Below are 23,284 nucleotides of genomic sequence, written 5' to 3'. Positions count from 1 at the left end.
TGCTAGTCTAGTGTTGCTTGCTTTGAACAGCCTTGAATAGCAGTAATGATATTTAATTTGGATGCCGTCACTATATTGAAGTAGAACCGCAGCGAAAAACGGTTTCACGGTCGCTCGCTGCTATGCGCGTGCTTAGAAAATTGCTCTGTAACCCGTGCGTGCCTCCAATTGCGACCTCTACCTATTTGCAATTTCAGATCGGGGTGCGGGGGGAGATGGTGATTGTTGGGAGGGGGGCGGGGGCTGTTGATTGCAATCACAATGGGCACCTGCGATTTGAAATCAATCGCTGATGTCTATACTTTTTTTCTCTCTCGGTGCTGGGGTCACATGCTTCAGCATATCTCGGTGTCTGTCTGCGCACCTGCCTGTTCTCGATATATTTTGAGAAACTGAAAACGTATGTCAAATTCATAAGTTTATAAAACATACAAGCAAAATTCCTTCTTGATTAAGCAAAGGCTATTAGCAGAACATATTATGGCTTATAGTTTATAGGCCACCTAAACATTAAAAAGTACGATTTTTTCTGGGCGTATTGCAAACCTCTGCTGCCACATCACTGACAGTTCACTTCGTGCTCTTCCCTTGTTTCATGGTGGGGAAGAAGCATTAGCGTGTCTTAGCTGCGCTAATGAGACTGGCCGAAGCGAGAACGTTTCCATGAGCTGAACACTGCTTCGCCACTGAGAAAAATACGGGCTGCTTAAAACGGCAGGAATAATGTGCTCATTTCTCCCAAACACTCCAATAACGTCACTCCCTCTCTGTCTTTTCTGGAGTTGACTGAGTTACTCGGTAATCCTTATTTTCCGTGGAAGCGATGATTGGCCGTGCGCGCACACGGCTCCTGCCCGTTTTCCACCTGCGTCGGTTTGAGCGTGCGAGAGGATGACCGCGTAGACGGTGAGAAATGCATCTCCTTATACCGCACTGCTCGATACTGATCTTTAACACTGACTCCACAAGTGTGTTTGGCTGTTGTTTTATGGGGTCTAGATCTTTAACTCGACGTTCTGTTATGTAAAAGAAAATCTGTCTTTATATAAGCGTATTAAGTTGCCTTGAATTTCACTCGGTGAATGAGTTGTACATTTTGGTGAATCACTTGCCTATCATTTCTGTTTAGGCGGTACGTTTAGCTGGAATCCTGGTTAAATGCGTTCAGTTCTGTGTGAATGTGGACATGAATGAATGGAATTCATATGAAACCATGTGTTGTTAGTAGACTTATCTTATGCACAATTCAGAAAAAGATATTTTCCATTTGACACATTCAGCAGATGCTTTTATCCAGAGTGAATTACACAGGTTACATTCCTCACATGATATCCCTTTTATGCAGCTGGATAAATAGCTTCTGAAGCAGTTTATGCAAAGCACCTTGCTCAAAGATAAAACAGTTGGGTATACCAGCTGGGATCAATCCCACAACCTGGGAATCACAAACCTCCTTCCCTAACCATCTTTCCCATCATTCCCAAATCTGGGAATTTTCTTGAGACAGGCAATCCAGTTTGGATTTTTTATTTTTATTTTTTACATATCCAGTACATATGTGATATTTATTTTACTGTCTAAACAGTGAACAATCGCATGGAATCAAACATTTTCTATTCCGATTTGGACCACATTCCTATGTGGTTCTAAACTGGATACATACCTGATACCTGGCCATATGATTTATTTTTTCCGAACAGTCAAATCAGATTTGTGCCCTCTCACGTGCTTTTGTCATTCGTCACTTCCCACACAACACGGCATTGAATTACATCATAATTTCATAACAGAAACAATGTAGTTCCCCCCAAACAATCAGATTTGAAAAACAAATCCGATTAGGGCATAATAGCCTTCTGTCAAAAAAAAGCAAGCCTGAAGGTTTAAATGTTAAAAGCAATCCTCCTGACATGACATATTCTGATATGATGTGAACAACTTACTCGAACACACCTCTTCAAGCACTCATACCTGATCATACCTTATTATATTTGTAATGTTTAGATTATTCTAATAATTACATTTTTCAGGTTATCCTGTTTCGAATGGCTGCTTATGGATGTCGCTGCAGTCGCTGTGCAGAAAAGCTCGCCAGGTCATGCAGTAGAGGCAGAAACTCTGGGGGTTTTCTAGACCAAGCTTGATACGGCGCTGGATGCTATCTAGCTTGAAGGTAAGCAGTGAGCACTAGAAACCCTTCAGTGGTAAATGTTAAATGGACTGCATTTATATAGCGCTTTTATCCAAAGCGCTTTACAATTGATGCCTCTCATTCGCCAGAGCAGTTAGGGGTTAGGTGTCTTGCTCAGGGACACTTCGACACGCCCAGGGCGGGGATTGAACCGGCAACCCTCCGACTGCCAGACAACCGCTCTTACCTCCTGAGCTATGTTGCCCCATAAGTGGTAGGATATGTAGAGCATTGTTGAGCTGAACGGTCTGTTCTTGTCGTTGTGTTTATGTTGTGTTTTGTTATGTTACTGTATGTAATGTTGTCTCTGTGTATTCGTAAGGTGTATTTTGGTTTGCATATCCCTGATTGCAAGCGCCCACGGGCCCGATCTGCGCTCTGATTCTGGAGCGAAGTCCGCACTGCCGGGCCGGACCCGGCCCAGACCCCGCCCAGACCCCGCCCAGACCCCACCCAGACCCGGCCCAGACCCCGCCCAGACCCGGCCCAGACCTGGCCCAGATCCGGCCCAGACCCGGCCCAGACCCCGCCCAGACCCGGCCCAGACCCGGCCTCGGAGTCGTTTGCAGTCTGAGAACTTTCTCTTAATGCCTTAGTGCCGTTACATTTACACTCACTGGTCCGGATCTGTTGCTCGTATAACGTGTGGGTGAACTTCTTTTCTCTTACATTGTACTGTAAGTCGCTCTGGGTAAGAGTTAATGTGAAAAGGATGGAACGGATTGTGGAATGCATTGTAAAAGGTCTTCCTGTTGGCTCTTTCAAGCCCATTAATTCCATTTTGGCGCCCTTGGGTGACACATGCCAGTTGTTATGTCACATGAGTCATGATGATGGGTTTTATGAAAAACCTCGGTGTGGGAGTTCTCCGGTCCAAAAACGCCACTTTAATATTTTCTGAAAAGCAGAAGCACTAAGCTGCACACGCTCCACATTAGATGAGCCATACCTTAAGTGGCTGGTCATACAGGAGTCTTTACAAAAAGCCAAGCTGTGTGTGTGTTACTGTATGTGTGTGCGTGTGTGTGCTCGCGTGTGTGTCTTCGTGTGTGTATGTGTGTGCTCATAAGTGTGAGTGTGTGTGCATGTGTACTCGTGTGTGTGCAAGTGTGTGTGTACATGTGTTTAAGTATGCGTTTGAATTTGTGAGTTTGTGTTTCATTAATCAGGATTACATCCATTCTGTGTGTGTGTGTGTGTGTGTGTGTGTGTGTGTGTGTGTGTGTATTAGTGGACCTTTGGGTTCTCATCCATGTGCAAAAATCACTGCTGTTGCTCCATTAAGTCACAAATGCCAGCCGACGGTCCTCATGATGGTTCATCTGTGTGGGAAGCCCGTGTCACGGGCGCCGGTTCAGCCAATGAGTGATCTCAGTTGGAATCTTCATTGTTCAGAATTCAAAGCCAGTGTTCTAGAACTCCACTGCTTTCAGCGGTCACCAGCAGCGATTGTGACATCATCGGCGTCGGAGTGTTCCGTTAAGACCATTCTGATCCCACGCCTCAGAAGGGTTAAAGATGTGTGCCCGCAGGTCGACCTGTTGAGCTTCACCTGGAGCGTCTGCCTGTCACTCAGATTCCTGTCTGCACAAACCCACGCTGCCAACTGTAGGGTGATACCCTCCCTGTAGAAAAAACCTAAGCATTGAAATTTTTAAATACGTAATACAAATGTCTTTGATGATGAAAAAACAAGTTGTACTAAAAATGTTTTCTGAAATATAATTTATTTTATTTTTATTGAATGTCCATTGCAGCGTGGGTTTCAGCATAGTCGAACATTTGGTTCTTGATATTAAGACCAGAGAGTTCTGGGGACAAAAATGAATAGCTGGGTCTTTGGAGGATAAATCACTCACAAGAGTTGTGGGGGCTGGTCGGTCTCTGATTGAATTTATTCTGTACAAAAACTGAGCCAGGACTGCAGCGAAATTTACCACCTAAACAGAAACAATATGTGATTCTGATTCACCGTACGAAAGTCAAGGCCGGCTGAAGAGGCTCATATAAAGACAGAATGTTATCTGTCTGTGACAGAACGTGGAGTTTAAAGGTCTAGACCTCTTGAAACAACAGAAAAACACAATTGCGGTGTCCGTTTTGAAGAGCGCAGTGCCTCGCAGTGCGGTGTAAACCGATGTATTTATTTCTCACCGTCTGCGGTGCTGTCTCGAACGCAGTCACATGGTAATACTCTCACTCGCTCAGACTGACATCGGTGGCAAACAGGCTGATGCCCTGTGTGTTCACTCTATCCTCACTTCCACGGGAAAAAAAAAGTGTTACTGCGTACCCTTGTGAAAAATATCACGTGATCAAAAGCCACATTTGAATTCCCCGACATGTGGAGAGTACACATGCTGGGTGTTCAGCTGTCCAGTATCCACGTGACATTTTTTCTTTTTTACACATGCATGTGTTACCTCAGGGGCATGGTGGTGCAGTGGGTAGCGCTGTCGCCTGCCAGCAAGAAGGTCCTGGACCTTTCTGTGTGGAGTTTGCATGTTCTCCCCGTGTCCGTGTGGGTTAGAAGCTGATTCCTAAGCACCCACCCCCCCCCCCCCAAAATTTGTCTACGCTCCTCTGTTGATGTGTTTGTGAAGTCTGTGAGTCTTCTTCAGAATTTCAACCACCCCCTCGCTCCACCCAACCTCAAACAAAAATCTAATTATGCCACTGGAAGGAATGATTTGTTTGGCTGTCCCAGAATCCTCCCCTGCGGAACGCAGACCCGCGGCCGCCGCAAATCGCTCCGCGGTATTTGAGGGCGGCTCGGAAAATGAAACGAGCCAATCGGGCGTCGCGGGAAATGAAGGCGGCGAGGGAGGGGAGCGCGCGATTTTCTGTCCGCACATCTTCCTTCCTTCCTTCGCTCTGACGGACTTCCTGATTAAGTCTCTGCGCCTGATTCGTCACCTGGCCCCCCCCCCCGGCGGCGGTGACTTTAACTGTGGGGGCTCCAAGATGGCGGCCGCAGCTGGGGGCTTGCCGCATTTGGTAAGCGCTGCATGCATGCGTTCTGTCTCTGAACCGCGATACCGCTGGGGAAGGGGGGGGGGGGGGAAGGGACACCTCATCACACACGCAGCGAAGGCAGCTGCCGCGTGCGTACGGACTCTGCTCGACCAGCGGGAGGTCGTTCTCGTGCTTCTCTTACCTGCGTCAGCCGCTGCACCTTCCGCACGGTCGCGCCGCGTCGCTCGTGAGCGCACCTGTCCGTTACCATGGCGCACGGCGACGTATGGACGCACTGCGAGTCCTGATGGGGTGAGCTGGCTAAGGACACCTTACATCTGAGGCATATAGCATAGGCAGATTATATATAATAGTCTATCCAGAGCGAATTGCCCAAATTACATTCATTACGTTTCATTACGTCTGTTCAGCAGATGCTTTTATCCAAAGCAATGTTCAAAAGTGCATACCGAAGGTCACTGGTACAACTGCAAAACACAGGTTAGATGAGGTACAGTACTCTTACAGTAAGCATTCATGTTTAACTTTTTCCGGACTACAGTATGCTTATATTGACCGTTGCACAGTACGGAAAAAAACGCAATCAGTCTTCATTCATGCCTGTCTTTTTTGTTCTTAGGCATTCACTTCCATTTTTTTTTTTCCAGCAGGTGCTTATATTTCCCTTGTGGACGGAACAGCTAACGTACGCATACCCGCAGGTACTGGATACCTGCTCAGCAATGAGCCAGAACGTACATTTGTGCACCTGAAACACTATTTTTTCCCGCAGCATTGCTGAGGGCTGTAGTTTTGGAAGAGCTCGTATCTTTTGGGGGGCTCACGGATCCCCCCGCCCCCCCTTCAGAAAAAGGGGGGGGGGGGGGGTTGGAATGATTCGTGCTTTGCTGCTGCTGTGTGCGCACCCCTATGATTAATTTACGGCCGTCTCCTCTGCACCCCACAATGCGAGGAGGAGGGCAACGGAGGCCCCACAAGGCGTTTCCTTCATTTCTGTATGCACGTCTGCCACCGTAGGGGGAACAGCTGTGATTAATGATCAGCACCCACAAACCCCCCCCACCCCCCCACCAAACCACAGTGCATTTCCACATCTAAGCAAACACTGCAACAAAAAAAAGAGACGTCATCAGAACAGGAGAATGATTATTATTAATGCAAAAGATTAGAGTTCTATTCAAATGAGTAAGTACAAGAGTTTCCTTTTTTCAATTAGAAAGGACTGTTACATGGCTTCCGTTATCATAAACATGATTTTAATTAACTGTGTTTCTGGGTTGTTTTTTTTTCCCCTAGTGAAGATATTTCTTCTCCATATTTAAAAAAAAAAGCCCCATTTTGCCTAAGAACTACAAGCCCAGTAAGAGCTTTATTGATTTTAAAACAATGCCTAAAGGGAACCAAGCTCTGTACCACAAAAAGTAATCAATAGCTAATTCTACGTTTATCATTACCTGAGAAATGCCATTCTGGAAATGAGCCCTGAGGTCTATGCTTGGACGTGTGGAGACAAACCGGTCGGACAGAGAATGCTCGGCAAATTCTCGGTGCTTCTAATTAAACACTTTGCCTGGGTTTTATTTTCTTACGCCTCACAAACCACCACTGATGCCTTTTTAAGAACGGTCACCTCCGTTCTAAAGAAAGTCTGCTGATGGTTCGTTTCAACACAGAGGGAAAACTGTCCTGGTCTTGAACAGCTGAGTGAATTTCAGCTTCGACAGAGAGAAGGTGGTTGGTTTAAGATGTCGAGGAATACCTGTCCAGGACAGGCCTGGGTCAAATATGTATTTGTTTTGGATTTGAATACTTCTCTACGCTTTACTGATCTTGTCTGGTGTATTTTGAACCAATGAAATACTCTCAAAAAGTGCAAACCCTGCCTTCTGGACATATTGGCAGGCTCAATCACACCAGACAAGATCAACGGAGCACAGAAAACTATTTGCATGGGTGTGTGTATGCTGCGTGTGTTTTGGTGGGTGTGGGAGGTGTGTGCGTATGGGTGATAGGTGTGTGTGTGTGTGGCTAGGTGCGGGGGGGGATTAACATCATTAACCTCCACCACAGTGACCATGTTAAGTGTAGGGTAATCGCAGATGTTATGCAGCGCATACGGATCCCAGATGATTCATTCCTGTTTGTCTCAGTTCGGCAGCACTGGTGCCTGGTGCCTCTGGTTTTGGAACATTTCTCAGCCCCTTTAAGTGGCTCGGGTACACAGTAGCAGCTGTAACAGCTCACACTTAGGATGGGAAGCAAGGCTCCGGAGGGCTCTGCACAGTGTTCTCTCCTCCCCGACTCACTTAACGACGTGCATTCCTGCCTAGCAACACGGAAGCTCTCCAGATGACTCCAAAACATGCGTGCTACCACCGGTTCAGCTGTGGAGGCACGACCGCTCACGGACCACACATGCCACACGCATGCACACAGACCACTGCGTCCGTCCATCCATCCATCACCTGCTTATCCTGGCCAGGGTGGAGTGCCAGCGGAGTGCCTTCCTGTGTGCAGTTTGCATGTTCTCCCCGTGTCCTTGTGGGTTTCCTCTTTGCCCTCCAGGTTTCTCCCACAGTCCAAAGACAGGGAGGCTAATTGGAGATTCTAAATTGCCCATTGGGTATGAGCGTGTGAGTGGATGGTGTGTGAGCCCTGCGATGGATTGATGACCTGCCTAGGGTGTATTCTTGTGTCTCGCCCAGTGCATGCTGGGATAGGCTCCATGACCCTGAACCGAAAAAATTCATTGTAGAAAATAGATGGATGGATGGTTGGCTGGTTGGATAGACAGATGGAATGCCCCGCAGATCTAGTTCTTTGTCTATTTAAAGTTCTTTGGTAAAGTTCTTTGGTTCTTTGGTTCACCGAGGCCAGCTCTTGCGATCCCTGTGACTTGTACGACCGAAGCGGCTCTCCTTCGCGTGCAGATTAGCCTGGGAACTGTAGTCCCACCGACAGCAGCAGCCGCTTCTCTTTACGAGCATTGAACTCTGCGCAGTGGCACACATACATCGTATAGCGCAAACAACTCATGTGAGGCAACATAATTCTTTACCGACTCCAATCGTGCTGTCCTCTCATATGAGTCAGTGTGTTTAATATTGCACAATATGACCACACCAGTTCTCCAAGAGTGGGGAAAATGTGCAGGAACTAGGAAGAACACAGGAAGGGGGGGTGGGGGTGGGTAGTAGTGATCGTGGACTTTTTTTTTTTTGGGGGGGGTGGGGGGGGGGGAATGACATCGTGTACCAGGCAAACCTGGAGAATAAGGAACAGTGGAATGCTAGAAAGGTGTAACGGAACACTAGAAAAAGTGCAGCGACTAGGATTAACAGAGGAGAAGAGGGGGTAGTGGTTGTGGACTGGCGGGGGGGTATTGACATTGTGTACCAGGCAAACCTGGAGAATGAGTAGCTGCGGAACGCTACACAGGTGTAACGGAACTCTGGAAAAAGTGCAGGTACACTGAAATGTACTTACCTGTCAGTTCCGGCCCACTTCAAGCACTCGAACCCATACATTTACGAAACTGAACTTTATTAAAATGCGGCAAAGGCCTCAGGTATAGTTTGAATGAGGCTCCCGTTATTCTGTTTGAAATGCGCAGAGTGCTGTTCTCTCTTGTCGACATCGCCAGATTTTTTGGTTCAGCCCAGATTCGCTGAAGGATCCGCGAGGAGGTACAAAGCCGACCTAACATTTTTTACTGTGTGATTTTTTGTCTGAGAAACTGGCATCAGTGGAGAAAGGGCCCATCTGCAGACAGCAGCGATTTATTTCTTTTATTTATTTATTTATTTTTTGTTCCTTGAAGCGGCTCCACAAGGCGGTAAGAAGTGGCGGAGATAGCAAATGTTTCCTTTCATCGTCATCTGAGGATTTTGGCTCTGCGTGCAGATCTGAGCCACCATTGAGCCTTTACCCGCCAACGTCCCATTGCTTTGGGGGGGGTGGGGGGGTGGGGGTGGGGGGGTTGGCAGACTAAGTCAGAATGTTCTGCTAAGTCAAACTTAGGGGGTATGACGATGACGACAACAACGAAGGTTGATATCTGTAAAAACGAAAACTTAACAGGCATCAGATGTAAAGAAGCTTCTGGAAGGCAGTTTTCTACAGGTGGTTAATACTTCAGTTCAACCTGCTTTATTTGATATATAAATCAGAAACCATATCACCTGCCCCCCCCCTCTCCTCTTCATGTCTCCATTGGTTACCATGACACCCCACAGAAGCCCCCCTCCCTTAAGAATGCTGAGGTTGGTCAGGCCTGGTTTTTAGCATGCATCTCCTCTCCCCAAAGCCACAGACCTACTATCTCTGCACAGATAGCTTATCCTTTATGCGCAAAATTTTCTGTCTCGTTTTCTTTCTTTTTTTTGTGTTGAAACAGCCCAACACAGCCGGCATTACTGAAATCAGAGAGCACTCTAGATACCGCACATAATGTTTTTACATATGAGAGATGTGCCACCATGGATATAATCTGTACATACATACATACATACTGTATACGCATACATACATACATGCATACATCCATACATACATACTGTATACGCATACATACATACATGCATACATCCATACATACATACTGTATACGCATACATACATACATGCATACATCCATACATACATACCGTATATGCATACATACATACATACATTCATACATACATACATACATATATACATACCGTATATGCATACATACATACATACATACATACATACATATATACATACCGTATATGCATACATACATTCATACATACATATATACATACCGTATATGCATACATACATACATACATTCATACATACATATATACATACCGTATATGCATACATACATACATACATTTATACATACATATATACATACCGTATATGCATACATACATATCTCACTGCGCTGCTGTGCTGTTGAAGAAATGCTTCTGGTTTGCTGGGGGTTTCACTGACTTCTGTCTGGAGAGCTCCTGCTAGCCCACCCTGTATCGGTCCTTTTTCAGAAATCTTCCGCTCCGAGCCGCATGCTGTTTCCCTCTCTCGCTGTGAGAGCCATCCATCCATCTCTCCATCCATCTGTTTCCTCGTGCCACTCGGTCCAAGCGAGGGCGGCGGCGGCGGGGCACGCAGAGCGGCCCAGACGTCCCTCTCCACCGGGGGGTCCCCAGGGGGGGAGGCTTGCCGGATGTCTGAGCCACCCCCCAAATGACCCACGGCGTGAGCAGCCATTTTTATTAACCTTGTGTCACACACACACACAAACACACGCACACAAACATGCACACACACGCACACAAACACACACCCACATACATGCACACACACACACACAAACACACACCCACACACACACCCACAAACATGCACACACACCCACAGACATGCACACACGCGCACACACACTCATTCACACACCCACATACACACGCACACACACACACTCACACACACACACACACACACCCACAAGCATGCACACACACCCACACACCCACAGACACACACACACACACACACACACTCACCCACCTGAGCACACACACACACCAGGAGGTCTGTCCTTCTTCACATTCTGGCGGGAAGGCGGTGGCTCTGCAGATCTCTCAGGAGACCTGCCAGCAGAAAGCCGCCTTACCGCCAACCTCCCCCCAACCTTACCGCCAACCCCCCCCCCCCCACTGCCATCTATGCATTCTTATAAATCTGTATTTTATTCATCTCTGTATTTTACTGAAGTGTCAATGTGCAGTGCTTTCATCTTTTTGTTTCCTTATATGAAAGGTGCTCTACATATCAAGCTGGCTATTATATAATAATAATAATAATAATAATAATAAGTAGAAGAAGGAGTATTATTATTAATAGTAGTAGTAGTCATAGTAGTAATAGTATCAGCAGTAGTAGTAGTAGTAGTAGTAGTAGCAGTAGCAGTAGTATTTACTATAGATGCCAGTAATTTACTGGTCAGCTGTGAAGTCGTCCAGTGTAGGAGATACAGCTTAACTCGCAATTCAAAAGTGTCAAGAATTCGCCTCATTGAGGTTAGATTGAATCTGGCTTTCTCGGCTATGAGCGGCTTTTGTTTGCGTGTGTCATCGTCATCGCAGTGTTCGTCTCGCTGGCTGGAGCGGTGAGTCACGGTCCCGCTTCGTGCCAATTTAAATGGACGGGAGCGCGTCTCCTTCGAGGGGCGAAGTTCGAATTCGCGCCGTGCGTGCGCTCTTACCGACGGCGGAAAACGTTTTCGGCGCGGCGACGGTCCCGAGGGGCTCCTCACGGCGTTCCGTCCAGTAATTGGGTTTGAAAGTGAAGCGGCTATTGCACCGCCGAGACGGGAACACGAAAAAATAAATAAAAAATAAATAAATAAATTAAAAAACTCGGGGAGCCAACGTACCAATTTCGCCCGCCACAGAACGAAGCGATCGCTGTGTGTGAGGTCGCAGTAACCAGCCGCGAATCCTTACATCGCTCCGCTAAAGAGGCCGGTATCTTTCCAATTACAGTCTGAGTACCACGTTCGATCTGAGATTCTTCTTCTTCTTCTTTTTACCGTACCACTGAGTCGATGTCAGTCACTTTGCGACGCTGGTGCAGCAGCTGCCTTTATTTGAACCACACTGCTGCTTTTTTTTTCTCATGGAACGCTAACTGCACTTTGCTTTAGAAATGTGTGGAGAAAAAAAGACAATAGATCGCGGTGAAATGTCACGTTCTTATCGGCTATCTCAGCTGGTTATCAGGTACTGCTTCAGGAAAACAACAGAAGAAAATTCCGGACACAGTTTCTGAAAGCAAACTCTTTAGTTAACTGAAAGTTTATTCATAAACTCTTTAGTTTATTCATTTCAGTCGCAATGATTATCAGGTTGGTACTGTTTACAGCTTTTCACATGAAAAATATGAGTTTGTCAGGTGCTACAGTCGGCAGATATTTATTCTGAATGGAGTTGCCTGATTTATTATAAATGGGCCTTCGGTGCCATCTGGATGATCTTGTATTGCTGTTGTATTCCTGACACTCATTTCTTCCCGCTTGTGTCAGTTTCTCTGGATAAGGGGGAATGTGACGTAATGTGCAACGCATTAAAAGGGAAAAACAAAACAACGAAGCTCGCTTAAACCCTTTACTTGGAATGAGGAGTGATGGAAGGCTGCGTGCTTCGCTTCTGTGAAACGGGCGAATTCGAACCCCCCCCCCCCGTTTGTGTGTAGATTCCAGAAAGGAGTGCCTGTGTCCCGCCCCCAAAAACCTGTGTCTCCAACTGATTTATGTTCATGCTATTAAATATTACTGTTTTTTTTTCCCTGTCTCAGTTTATCTTTAGTTTAGTTTTTTTTTAATTCCCATCTTCACCTCTTCTTTTTAGAGGATAACTTAGATTTTCCTTCAGTTTAAAGATTTTAAATACTTTCGTTCTATTTGTGCGTTTCCTTTAAGTCATAATGTGTTTAACGCTGGCCTTCTGTCAGTTTATACACAGTAAAATGTCCAGTATTAATTCAACACTAACAGTGTTAATTCAGCTCTCACAGATAACATTTGGTCCCCACTGTGAGAGTTGAATTAACATTGTTAGAGTTGAATTATCTCTGACAATGACAGTTAAGAAGCATAATAAATCTCTCGGTTCTGAAGAGTCCACAGATTTTTTTTATTTTTTATTACATGACTTTTGCCAGGAGCATAGCAATGACTATTGTTTGGGTATGTGCTCTTAGGTCACCCAACAGCATTATGGGAACATCTAGACCAAAGCGAGGCTCTTTTTTTCGTTGATAATTGCCATTTTGAATATGACTTTATTATGTTCATTCAGATAGTCTGCCTTGCCCTGTATGTCTGGCTACAATATTGCTCTTTTGAGTTTACTTTTCATAGGTTTCAATAACTGTGTGGCCTCTCATGTAAATGTTTGATGTTTCTAAGAAAAGGCTTTTTTTTTAAAAATATTCACGAATGTATGAAAAAAGCAGCGGAATAAAAATGAACTGGTGGCGAGTGCTCGAGCAATCGAGCTGTCTCGCTCTGCTCCTGAAACGTTCGTTGTCAGGCTTCGGTCGGCGTGGCGACGTTCGTTGTCAGGCTTCGGTCGGCGTGGCGACGTTCGTTGTCAGGCTTCGGTCGGCGTGGCGACGTGACAGAGCGGGTCACGGCGGCGACTCGGGCCGGAGGACGCGGCGGGACGGAATAGTAACGGATTCCCGCGGCCAAGCGATTGAATTATCAACCTCAATAAACTCTCCTCTCGGCTGCTCCGGGGGGGGTGTAGGGGGGGGGCCAAGGCAGTCGGCCGCGACGATCCGGCTGTGCCGCGTCGACAGGACAATTTTTGCGTCATTGATTTCAAAAAGAGGAAGGACTCCGCCGCTCCTTCTCTCAGCTCTCAGCTCTCAGCGCTCAGCTCTCAGCTCTCAGCTCTCAGTTCTCAGCGCTCAGCGCTCAGCTCTCATCTCTCATCTCTCATCTCTCAGCTCTCAGCTCTCACTGCAGGAACGGCGAAAATCTCGAAAAACAATCAGGGGAGAAACGCCATCAAAGGGAAGGCCTCGGTTCATCTGAAGAGGGTTTATTCACGAAACAGAGGTTTCTTTAGGTTTCTTCGCACTCCAGTGAAGTGCGTGGACGGGTGCGGAGGGAACCTGTACGCTACGCTGCGTGTAGGTGCTTCTTGAAATGAGAAAGCATTTATCTTGGGGTCCACAATTCAGATGAAATGTGCTGGAGTAATGTCCAGCCCGAGGCCTGGTCTTGGGCCACGTGAGGAGTCACGTGAGGAATCATTCAGCTAAATTCGGCTGAACCACAGTGCAACGCGTCCTGAGCTTTCAGACCCAAATTTAAGTGCATTTAAACTGGCACCAGAAATATGTCTGAAAATGTTTTCTCATGAGCAGCGGTCCCCTCCAGCCCACATCTTTACCGTGTGACTGGCTTAAACCCGCTGAGACCGGCTGAAACCAGTTACAACCGGCCGGAAACCACCGTGACCGGCCAAAACCAGTTACGACCGGCCCAGAAACCAGTTGCGATTAGCTGGTTGGCAGTCGCGATTTATGGAAAACCTTCCATAAAACCTCCTTTACTAAAGGTTGTTGGTCCAATTCTTTCCTTATCAGCTCAAACGGGGAAGCCATTTCCAAGGCAACGACAGCAAGTCCACGCAAGGACCTGCTTAAAAATGGAGGCTTGCGGATGGCGGCGTGTTTTCAGAATGAACGCTGTGGCAGAATCTGTGGAAACACCGGAGCAACAATGCCCTGAAAAGGCGGTTTGTTTAGATGGAAAAGCACATTTAAATACATCAGCACACCCTGTCTGTTGAATTATTATCAAACCGTCCTGAATATGATTCTGTCAAAACAAGATTACTCATATTGAACTGGAGTAGAATGTGTTTTCTTTTTTTTTTCAACTTTTTGCTGTTCTTTTTCATTCCAGACATATTCTTTCTTGATGTAATATGTCTGAGTTTGAAAAGATGCATTCTTTGGAAAAAAATAAGCACACTTTCGAAAATAAAATCTAACAGTTACTGCTTAACTCTAAAATTAGCGATTAATAATAATAATAGCGGAAAGAAAATGATGCTGTTTTTTTATGTTTTACTCCAAGTGTTCTGATTTTAGTATGAATGGTATTCTTGAATGACCTTCGACCCCTGTAAGCTGCCGCCTTTCCTACAAGTGGCTTTGTTCCAGAAGTGACTAGGTTTCGTGATTCTGGAGGAAAAAGCAGACCTGATTGCACTGTGATGATACACAATCAGTTCTCATTACAAGGATGCACTGACAAAAACTTGGAAGTTCTCTATCATAAAACCTGGACATTTGACAGAAAACAGAATCAGGAATGCTAGCTCATGTCTTTTTGGCCCTAATATCACACATTTATGTGATTATAATATTCTTAAGTGAATGTTCTAATGCTGTAACACTCACTACTGCTAATGAAAGCAATGTTCAAGAAAAATATTTGAGGAAAAAAAAAATACAACAAACCTATGCTTCTATAGGTTAAGGAGTGATAAAGGAGTTGTGTTTCTATAGCTCCTAATTCAAACCAGTGCAGTTATAGGAGCGAACTGAATTCAACAACTACGGGCAAACAGCTGTTGGTGCATACTTTCGGATGAGAGATTTATATGGGAAATGCCAGGAAATAGCCAGATATTATCCACCAATAACCTTTGACATGGTTCTGTTTGTTATTACCGATGTACACTGTGATTGGTGGAGTGCTTATGTGTTTCTTCCTGTAAGTAAGTTGACATCATGACTGCCGAAAATACATCTTATTTGTATCTTAGTATCCCTGAGAATGGCGGTGGGGATACTCTTCCTGATTGGCCAGGAATGTCCTGGAATTTTCTTTGGCTCCCAGGAATTGCAAAAAGAATTCTGGGAAATTTTAATCTTTTTTTTTTGTTGCTGTTGCGTAACAAGCAAAACGACAGGAAGAGCTCAGCTGAACAGGATCCTGATGTCAGGTGTGCCATGCAACAGACAGAGTGATACAATCAGCAACACAGGCTTTTAAAAATAAATGGTCCTGGATTTCGTCCAGTGGGAGTTGCTAGTGCTCGATGATGATGGGGATGAGCGATATGGAAAGGGAACACCGGAAATCTTTACCTGTCTGTTTTGACAGCTGAGAGCAAAGGGATGTGTGATTTTATTTTTTAAAGCAAAATGACTGCCTCGAGAGCAATCTGAGCCTCCTTTGATTCATATGCATAACTCATCCCACTAAGAACAAACTGTTTAATCAAATTTAATTTATTCGTCCTGGTGATTTAGGGATTGCCTTAAAATGCAGATGTGCAATGCAGTATTCATAAGCGGAGAATAATCCCCTTTGACACAAAGCTAACCCATTTCTGCCTGCACTCTTGAGTCTACCGAGGGTTCTGCAAAAGCTCTGAGAAATGACAACATTTGCTTATCGCCAATTAGAACATTTATCAGTGTGATCAAACACGTTCTCCAAAAAAACAGCTTCATACAAACAACTATTTCTTTTGGCTGCTGTGCTCATTTTTATTTTATCCATGAACATAGGGGAATGATTTACTATATAAACAACTTGTTCTCAGTCAGGCTGAAGAATATTTTAAAATAAACTGGTTCCATTCCTGTCTCCTATTATGCTTAATGGCTTGTACCAGGATCTGACCATGAACTTTCATGGTCTGAGGGGGAAGCGATCGACTGCAATGGATTGAATTGCTGTTGTTCAGCCTGGTGTCACTCGAATGAACAGATGCTGATGTAATTTGGGGAAGACGGGTGACTGACTAACAGGCCAACTAAACAGATTAACATTGGTTCCTTTTTACAAACGGGCTGGCCAATCAAATGCAACAAAACATGTCCAGCGATGAAAAGCTGCAGGGGGAGGGAACATGCTTCATCACACACACACACGCACGCACAAATCGCAAACACAAGCTCACACACGCACACATGCGCACACGCACAGATGCACACACACACACACGTGCGCGCAAATCGCAAACACTCACAAACGCACGCACACACGTGAAGTTCTGATGTGTTAATTGTCCACCGTAGACCAGAGACGTGTCTTCCGTTATGAGGAAGCCTAATTGTCCCTGTTATTTGCTGTAGGTATTTACAAATTCCTTAAATAAAAGCAAGTGTCCCTAATACACCTATGTGGCCACCATAACGCAAAAAAAGCAAGTCGTTTCTATTCGCCACGTCTGTAGTTTTGTTCGATTTATAGCGAATTGAAGGTTTTTAATGGCCATAGCATGCAAGCGGACTACATTTCCACAGAGCAATAGAGTCCTGTACGGCACTAGTTCCCCTCTTACCGTGCCCACGAGCGACCAATCGTGGGAGGAGAGAGAGCGGCGATGCCAGGCGTTCTCGTCGGAGGATGTGTGGCTTTACCCCAAGGCCCTGGCGGCTCTGGATGAGTGATGGGTCTTTTCATGCCAGATTTTGGCTCTGTGCGCAGGCATGCTGGGAAACATGGGAGTCAAAATGATAACGCTTGCCTTTTTTTTTTTTTTTACAGTTACTTTGCGATTGCTTTGACCAGCGCTGATCTTGAGTCAATCGCTACTTTGGCCCTTTTTAAAAAAATTTTATATATATTTTTTAACTCTTGACGTCGGTATAACATGTTTACCATTGGCCTCAACGTTAAGAGGCTGAGGGTTTGTATTGAAGCCTACGGGGATCCCTAGGTCATCCAGAAGCGATGCCACAGGACTCCTCCTGCGTCTGTGTCGTGACACTGAGGGCTTCTGCCCAATCGTCAATATACAATGGGTTTGAAATGAGACCTCATTGGACATTTCTTCTTGCGCGGTTACTACGCGATTGGTTTGGCCGTCGCCAATCTCGTGGCGTAATCGCTGCTCTCGCAGAGGCCACAAGGAGGCGCTGGTCTCTCTCTTCCTCGCGCAGCCCAAGCTCGCGAGTGACACTTTTGCTCTGGTTGCTCGGTGACGTCTCCATGACTACGGCGGGGTTGTTTTCTCCCTAAAGGAAACCTGTGTTCTATTTTTTTTTGCGCAGTCCACCGTTAAAACGGAAATCTGCGATTGAGTATCAGCTCTGCAGCGCCATCGCTGAATGTGACCGTTGACCTTGACTTTTCTGATCATCGGAAAGGGCACCCGGGGGTAGGGGGGGACTATGTTACTGATGACGCCATGACACTCTTAATGGCAGCTGAACTACTAACCAGCGCGAAATCTGCAGCCAGCGAGTGTGTTTTTCTGAACGAGCGGAGATGAGGTCACGCATCGCAGCGCGTCGTCGCTTTGGGCCGCTCGCGGCGTTTTCCTGATTGGTTTTTAAAGAGGGGGAATGGCTCAGCGGCGCAGGGCATCGCCGATACTGACGTCTTAATGAAACGTCAGCTTCCTGTGGCGAGGCGTTTAACGAGCCGGCGGACTTCCTCCGGATTCCGTTCGGTTTTGGCTCGATCGGAGTCCCCATTGGACCCCGAGAAGCCGTCAGATCTGATTTCATATTAGATAACGATTTTACTGAGTCATCTGATGTTTGGTCGCACTGATAATGATTTAACTTGATGTGCTGTGGATTTCCTTTTGCATGCTCCCCTCCCTGTTTCAGCAGGTCATTAGCAGTGTGGGTGATTGTGTGTGTGTGTATGTATGTGTCTGTGTATGTGTGTGTGAGAGAGAGAGTGTGTGTGTGTATATGTATGTGTTTGTGTGTGAGAGAGAGTGTGTGTAGTGTGTGTGTGTGTTTGTGCATGTGTGGGGGTGTGTGTGTATGTATGTGTGTGTGAGAGTGAGTGTGTGTGTGTGTGTGTGTATGTATGTGTATGTGTGTGTGAGAGTGAGTGTGTATGTGTGTGTGTGTGTGTGTGTGTGTGTGTGTGTGAACATTCCCCATCCCCCACTCATTTCCCACGGATGGGGTTCGGGCTAGGGACCCAGCAGTAGTTTGGGGTTTTCTGGATTAATGTGACCTCTTTGGTAAAGACACCACAGAGACTACCATTCAGCGGTTCAGAGGTCAAGGTTCGTTATTTATTTCCTCTGATGGGCTCCAGAGCACAGTGCAACATGGGACGGCCCACACACCCCCCTCAGCCCCAAAACAAATTATCGGACCGCGCTCAGACTTTGCGATGCATGGAAAAACAGCCAATCGCAGGTGTTCCATTCCCCAAGCTTATTTAAAAGGCTTCCGGGGGGGCTTTCTGTTATAAATATGTAATTTGTTATCCTCCTACAACACGAGGCTGTATTTCAAACCCACAGCGTGAAATGGAAGTGTTCTGGAGAAAGTCCAGCACCAAATACACCGCAGGAAACCTTCGGCTGGATGTGGGGAAACCGAGCAGCGTGTTCTCACTACTTACTCGATAATTGGCAGCCGCAGTCCTGACATCCAGTATCTGGATAATAAAAAGAAAATCCCTGCTGTGTCACAGTTTGCCAAGCATGGTATGCCAGAGGGTGCCCGTCCTTGGGACTCACAAAACCACTGATTTCCACCTTACACAGAATGCTGCCTCCTACGCTGTACCGTCTTCGCCACCAGGTGGCGAGTCTGAGCACGAGTGACAGACATCATAAATGGTCGACCATAGCCGTGGCACGGAAGCTCTTTTTGTAAACCAGCGAAGGAACAAATCTGAAGCCGTTAATCTTTACAGTAAACCGTAACGAAATCTCTGCCAGAATGCGATTTTTCTCCTTTCTCGAACGGTTTCTGCAGAGCTGCTGTTCGGTAGTTCTCGCAGCCGCTGTTTATCGATACTTATTTAAAGTATCAAAAACAATCGTTTGTTTCGGGAGCCATCTTAGTTTGCCGTTCGGTGTCCACTTTGTCAAGCGCACGAGAAGAATGGAAGGCCGTGCTGATATTCACATCGGTGGTGAGTCAGTGTTATGTATTACACAACATGGTAATAAATTAAAATGTCCACCAAGACCACATTAAATTGCTTTGTTTTTTTTTTTTCCTTTGGGAAGGAGAGGCTTCAAATATGAAGTATGTTCTACATTGTTAAACAATATTGTTTAGCAAAATAAAACGAGATGGTCAGGTGTAGAAGCATACGGCCAGCTGTATGCCACAGATTTCACAAAAGCCCAAATTATTAAAACTGTTTATAATAACAAATTAAATAAATTATATTTGTATTTCTATTTCATATTTATTCAATTTATATTACGCTATATGACCAAAAGTATTGGGTCACTTGTTCTGGGGCTGTTTTTCATGGTTTGGGCTAGGCCCCTTAGTTCCAGTGAAGGCAAATCTTAATGCTACAGCATACAATCACATGCTGGACGATTCTGTGCAGCCACAATGGTTTGGGGAAGGCCCTTTCCTGTTTCAGCATGACAATGTCCCCGGGCGCACAGCAAGGTCTTTACGGTTTTGTCGAGAATGGCGTGGAAGAACTTGACTGGCCTGCACAGAGCCCTGACCTCAACCCCACCAAACACCTTTGGGATCAATTGGAAAGCCAGTTGCAAGCCAGGCCTAATCACCCAATCAGTGCCCGACCTCAAGCCCATCCAACACCTTTGGGATCAATTGGAAAGCCAATTGCAAGCCAGGCCTAATCACCCAATCAGTGCCTGACCCTCACTAATGCTCTTCTGGCTGAATGGAAGCAAATCCCTGCAGCAATGCTTCAACATCAAATTTTAAGCCTTTGCAGAAGAGTGAAGGTTATTATAGCAGCGAAGGGAGGACCAACTCAATATTAATGCCCATAATGACATTCTAAGGAAAACCCAAGACACTCAATATGTATTGAAAAGATATATGCAAGTTAGACATATAACTGAAGGATGAATCTGTCTGTCTGATGTAGTCAACAGGATATTAGTGCTGATCACTCTCTCTTCTGTCTCTTTCTCGCTCTCTCTCTCTCTCTCTCTCTCTGCGCTTTCTCTGCTGCTGATTGGGTGGACTGGGCGGACTGCGGCGTCGTGTGAGAACTGGACGGCTGGAGGGGGGGTCAGGGCCCCTGGCCCCCACGGGCTCGCGGTAATGACGCTTTTTAAGGTTCAAATGAGGGGGGGGTCTCCTCCCGCCCCCCGGTGAGCCCCCCCCCACCACCACAAACCTCCGCCCATGGTACCGTGGGACAGGCATGCCGAGAAATCCGGAGGCTGTGATATCCCATAATGCCTTGCAGCTTTCAGAATGATGGAGAATAGAGTGATGCAAGGGCAGGTTCCATTAGGATTGACACAGTCACCCCCAGGATCACCCCAACACTCCCCCTAAATCACCCCCCCCCCCACACACACACACACAGGCCTCTCAGTATTCACAGTGGCCACTCAGTCTGTCTCTCTGTAAGGGGCTACATCTCAGGCTAGCATGACGCACAAGCAGCGAAACCTATGAATATATAAAGGAAAATATATAAGTGAATATATAATTGGAAAAGTGGTAAGTGCAGGCAACTTCACACACTGGTGTTACTTATCATGGTCTTTGCAGAAATATATTTGGCAGAGGGATTGTGTTTTTGGAGTTGTGCAAAATTGTCAAAAATATATTTAACATACATTTATATATTGCATGTATGTGAACGCATTTACAGGAAGAAATTTTTAATTTTTTTATATGGCATTAGGGGAACCAACATGCAGAAACAGTGCACGAGAAACAGCATTTCATTACACAGCTCCAACGGCCTGACAGCCCGTAGACAGATAACTCAGGAAGAAGTCCTGCTGTCTCATGGTTTGTCCAGCGTGGGACGCCAGAGGGTCCCCATCTTTCTCAAGACTCGCCAGACTCCCGATTTTTTTTTCGGGCTTCTTGGAATTTTTTTTCCGGAACCTTCTTTCTGACAGGAGCCGGCTCTCGTTCTTGTGGGAGTCGAGGATCAGCGGAACGGCTGAGCTCCCGTGCATCTGAAGCTCGCTCTCAGACTGTCTGCAGGGTCAGAGGCCTCATACATTACCCGTCTTATGTCCCTCCGCTGGCTGCTTGTATCGGCTCGCTTCCAATTCAGAACATCGGAGCCGGCCTATCGGGCGGCTGCAGCGGCCGCTCTGTTACATCATCAAAAGATCACCTGACTCTACAGTCCGGCCAAACCTCTCAACTCTGCTACCTCTGGGCTCTATGCTCTCACTTCAATACCCCAACTGTGGTAAGGACAGCTGGTGTTCTGAATGTGTGTATGTGTGTGTATGTGTGTGTGTGTCAACTTCTAGTTTTTATATTTGGACGCCTTGGCCATGTCCACAGGCTTGTGGTCAGAGGTCTTAGGATAATGGGGCTGGCAAAATGGAGAGCAAAGCGGCTAGCAAAATATTGCTCAGTTTCCTCTAGTATAGGCAGACGCGGTATATGGAGGAGAAGATGTTTCTTGTACCCATAATGTTTCCTGTCGGTGCTATTGAGATGCAGATGTCTAACCTGCATTTTGTTTGCTTTATCCCTACTGGTATGCTTTCTGCTACTCAAGTGAAGGACGTCAGACGGCAACTGAAATATATTTGGGCCCTTATGATGTATTTTATGAATGTGGACCTAAATAAAGAATTGAAGTGTGTGTTTGTGAGAGAGAGAGTATCTGTGTGTGAGTGTGTGTGTTTGTGTGTGTGTGTGTGAGTGTGTGTGTCTGTGTCCATGTGTGTATCTGTGTGTATGTGTCTGTGTGTGTGTGTGTCCATGTGTGTGTCTGTGTCCGTGTGTATCTGTGTGTATGTGTCTGTGTGTGTGTGTGTGCCTGTCAAAATAAACCAGTTTCAGTATTTTGCTGTTTTCGCTTGGTCAGATTTAGTTATATCTCCTGTTCGGGTAAAAAGAGGCTGTGGAACTGTAAGTTCTGTTCATTTGTTGTTCACAAAAAGAGTACAGCTACTTATGCCCTTACGATACTTATGTTATTTACAGGAGTGTTTTTACCCAGAGCGCACTGCACCGCAGTTAAAAATAAGCAGAGAATGTGTCGAAAAGTTTAAGACTGTTCTTTTTTTTCTTTCTTTTCTTCTGCTGAAGCTTCCTCCAGGAAGCCAATGAGAGCGAGCAGGCTGGTCATGTGACCGCCGGGACTAGAAGAATGGAGGAGTATGAGTCTCCCGCTGATCGCTACCCTGTCGCGGGACATGAAGGGGACGTCACGCACAGATCAGTTTTAATTGACACCCCCCGCCCCCCCCCCTTGGCTTTCGGGGTGTCACCGCCATTCGGGAGGGTGACGAGCTGATCCGGAGGGGGTGGAAACGCTTTCAAACAAAGCGAATGGAGCGCGACTGATTAACACTTTACGGCTTTTTTTTTTGTGGTTTCCGGGACGTCGGCCGCCCCCGTGACGACATCAGAAGCGGCGTTCCGCGCGCCGCTCAAGTGTCCGCCTCGTTTAAAAAAAATAAAAAACCGCAGACCTCGCGCGAAACCGTCGCGGGGTCGCCGCCGGCAGTTAGGGTTCGCGGAGGACCTCCTTGATTTTTCGGCGGGTCGGAACGCGTTCCAGCCCGTGCGTCCCGCGCTAAACTGGGGCTGTGAATACCGCGTGTGGGGGGGGGGGGGGGGGGGGAGGGTTGGTTTGTCTTTTCGGCTCAAGGCTTAGAGCGTACGGAGGTTTCATCCGCCAATAATTGG

At 46.3% G+C, this 23,284-nt stretch overlaps 1 long non-coding RNA gene across 1 annotated transcript; it reads left to right on the top strand.

Moving 5' to 3' along the window:
* The first annotated feature begins 364 nt into the window (after positions 1-364).
* Positions 365-12,482, top strand: LOC135249837 (uncharacterized). The gene is made up of 3 exons (XR_010328795.1): positions 365-906; positions 2,031-2,173; positions 10,189-12,482. It is a non-coding gene; the product is annotated as an uncharacterized LOC135249837 (long non-coding RNA).
* The last annotated feature ends 10,802 nt before the right edge of the window (positions 12,483-23,284 follow it).

Source organism: Anguilla rostrata, chromosome 3 (assembly GCF_018555375.3).
Source record: "Anguilla rostrata isolate EN2019 chromosome 3, ASM1855537v3, whole genome shotgun sequence".
NCBI lineage: Eukaryota > Metazoa > Chordata > Actinopteri > Anguilliformes > Anguillidae > Anguilla > Anguilla rostrata.
This window is presented reverse-complemented; position numbering and strand designations above follow the sequence as displayed.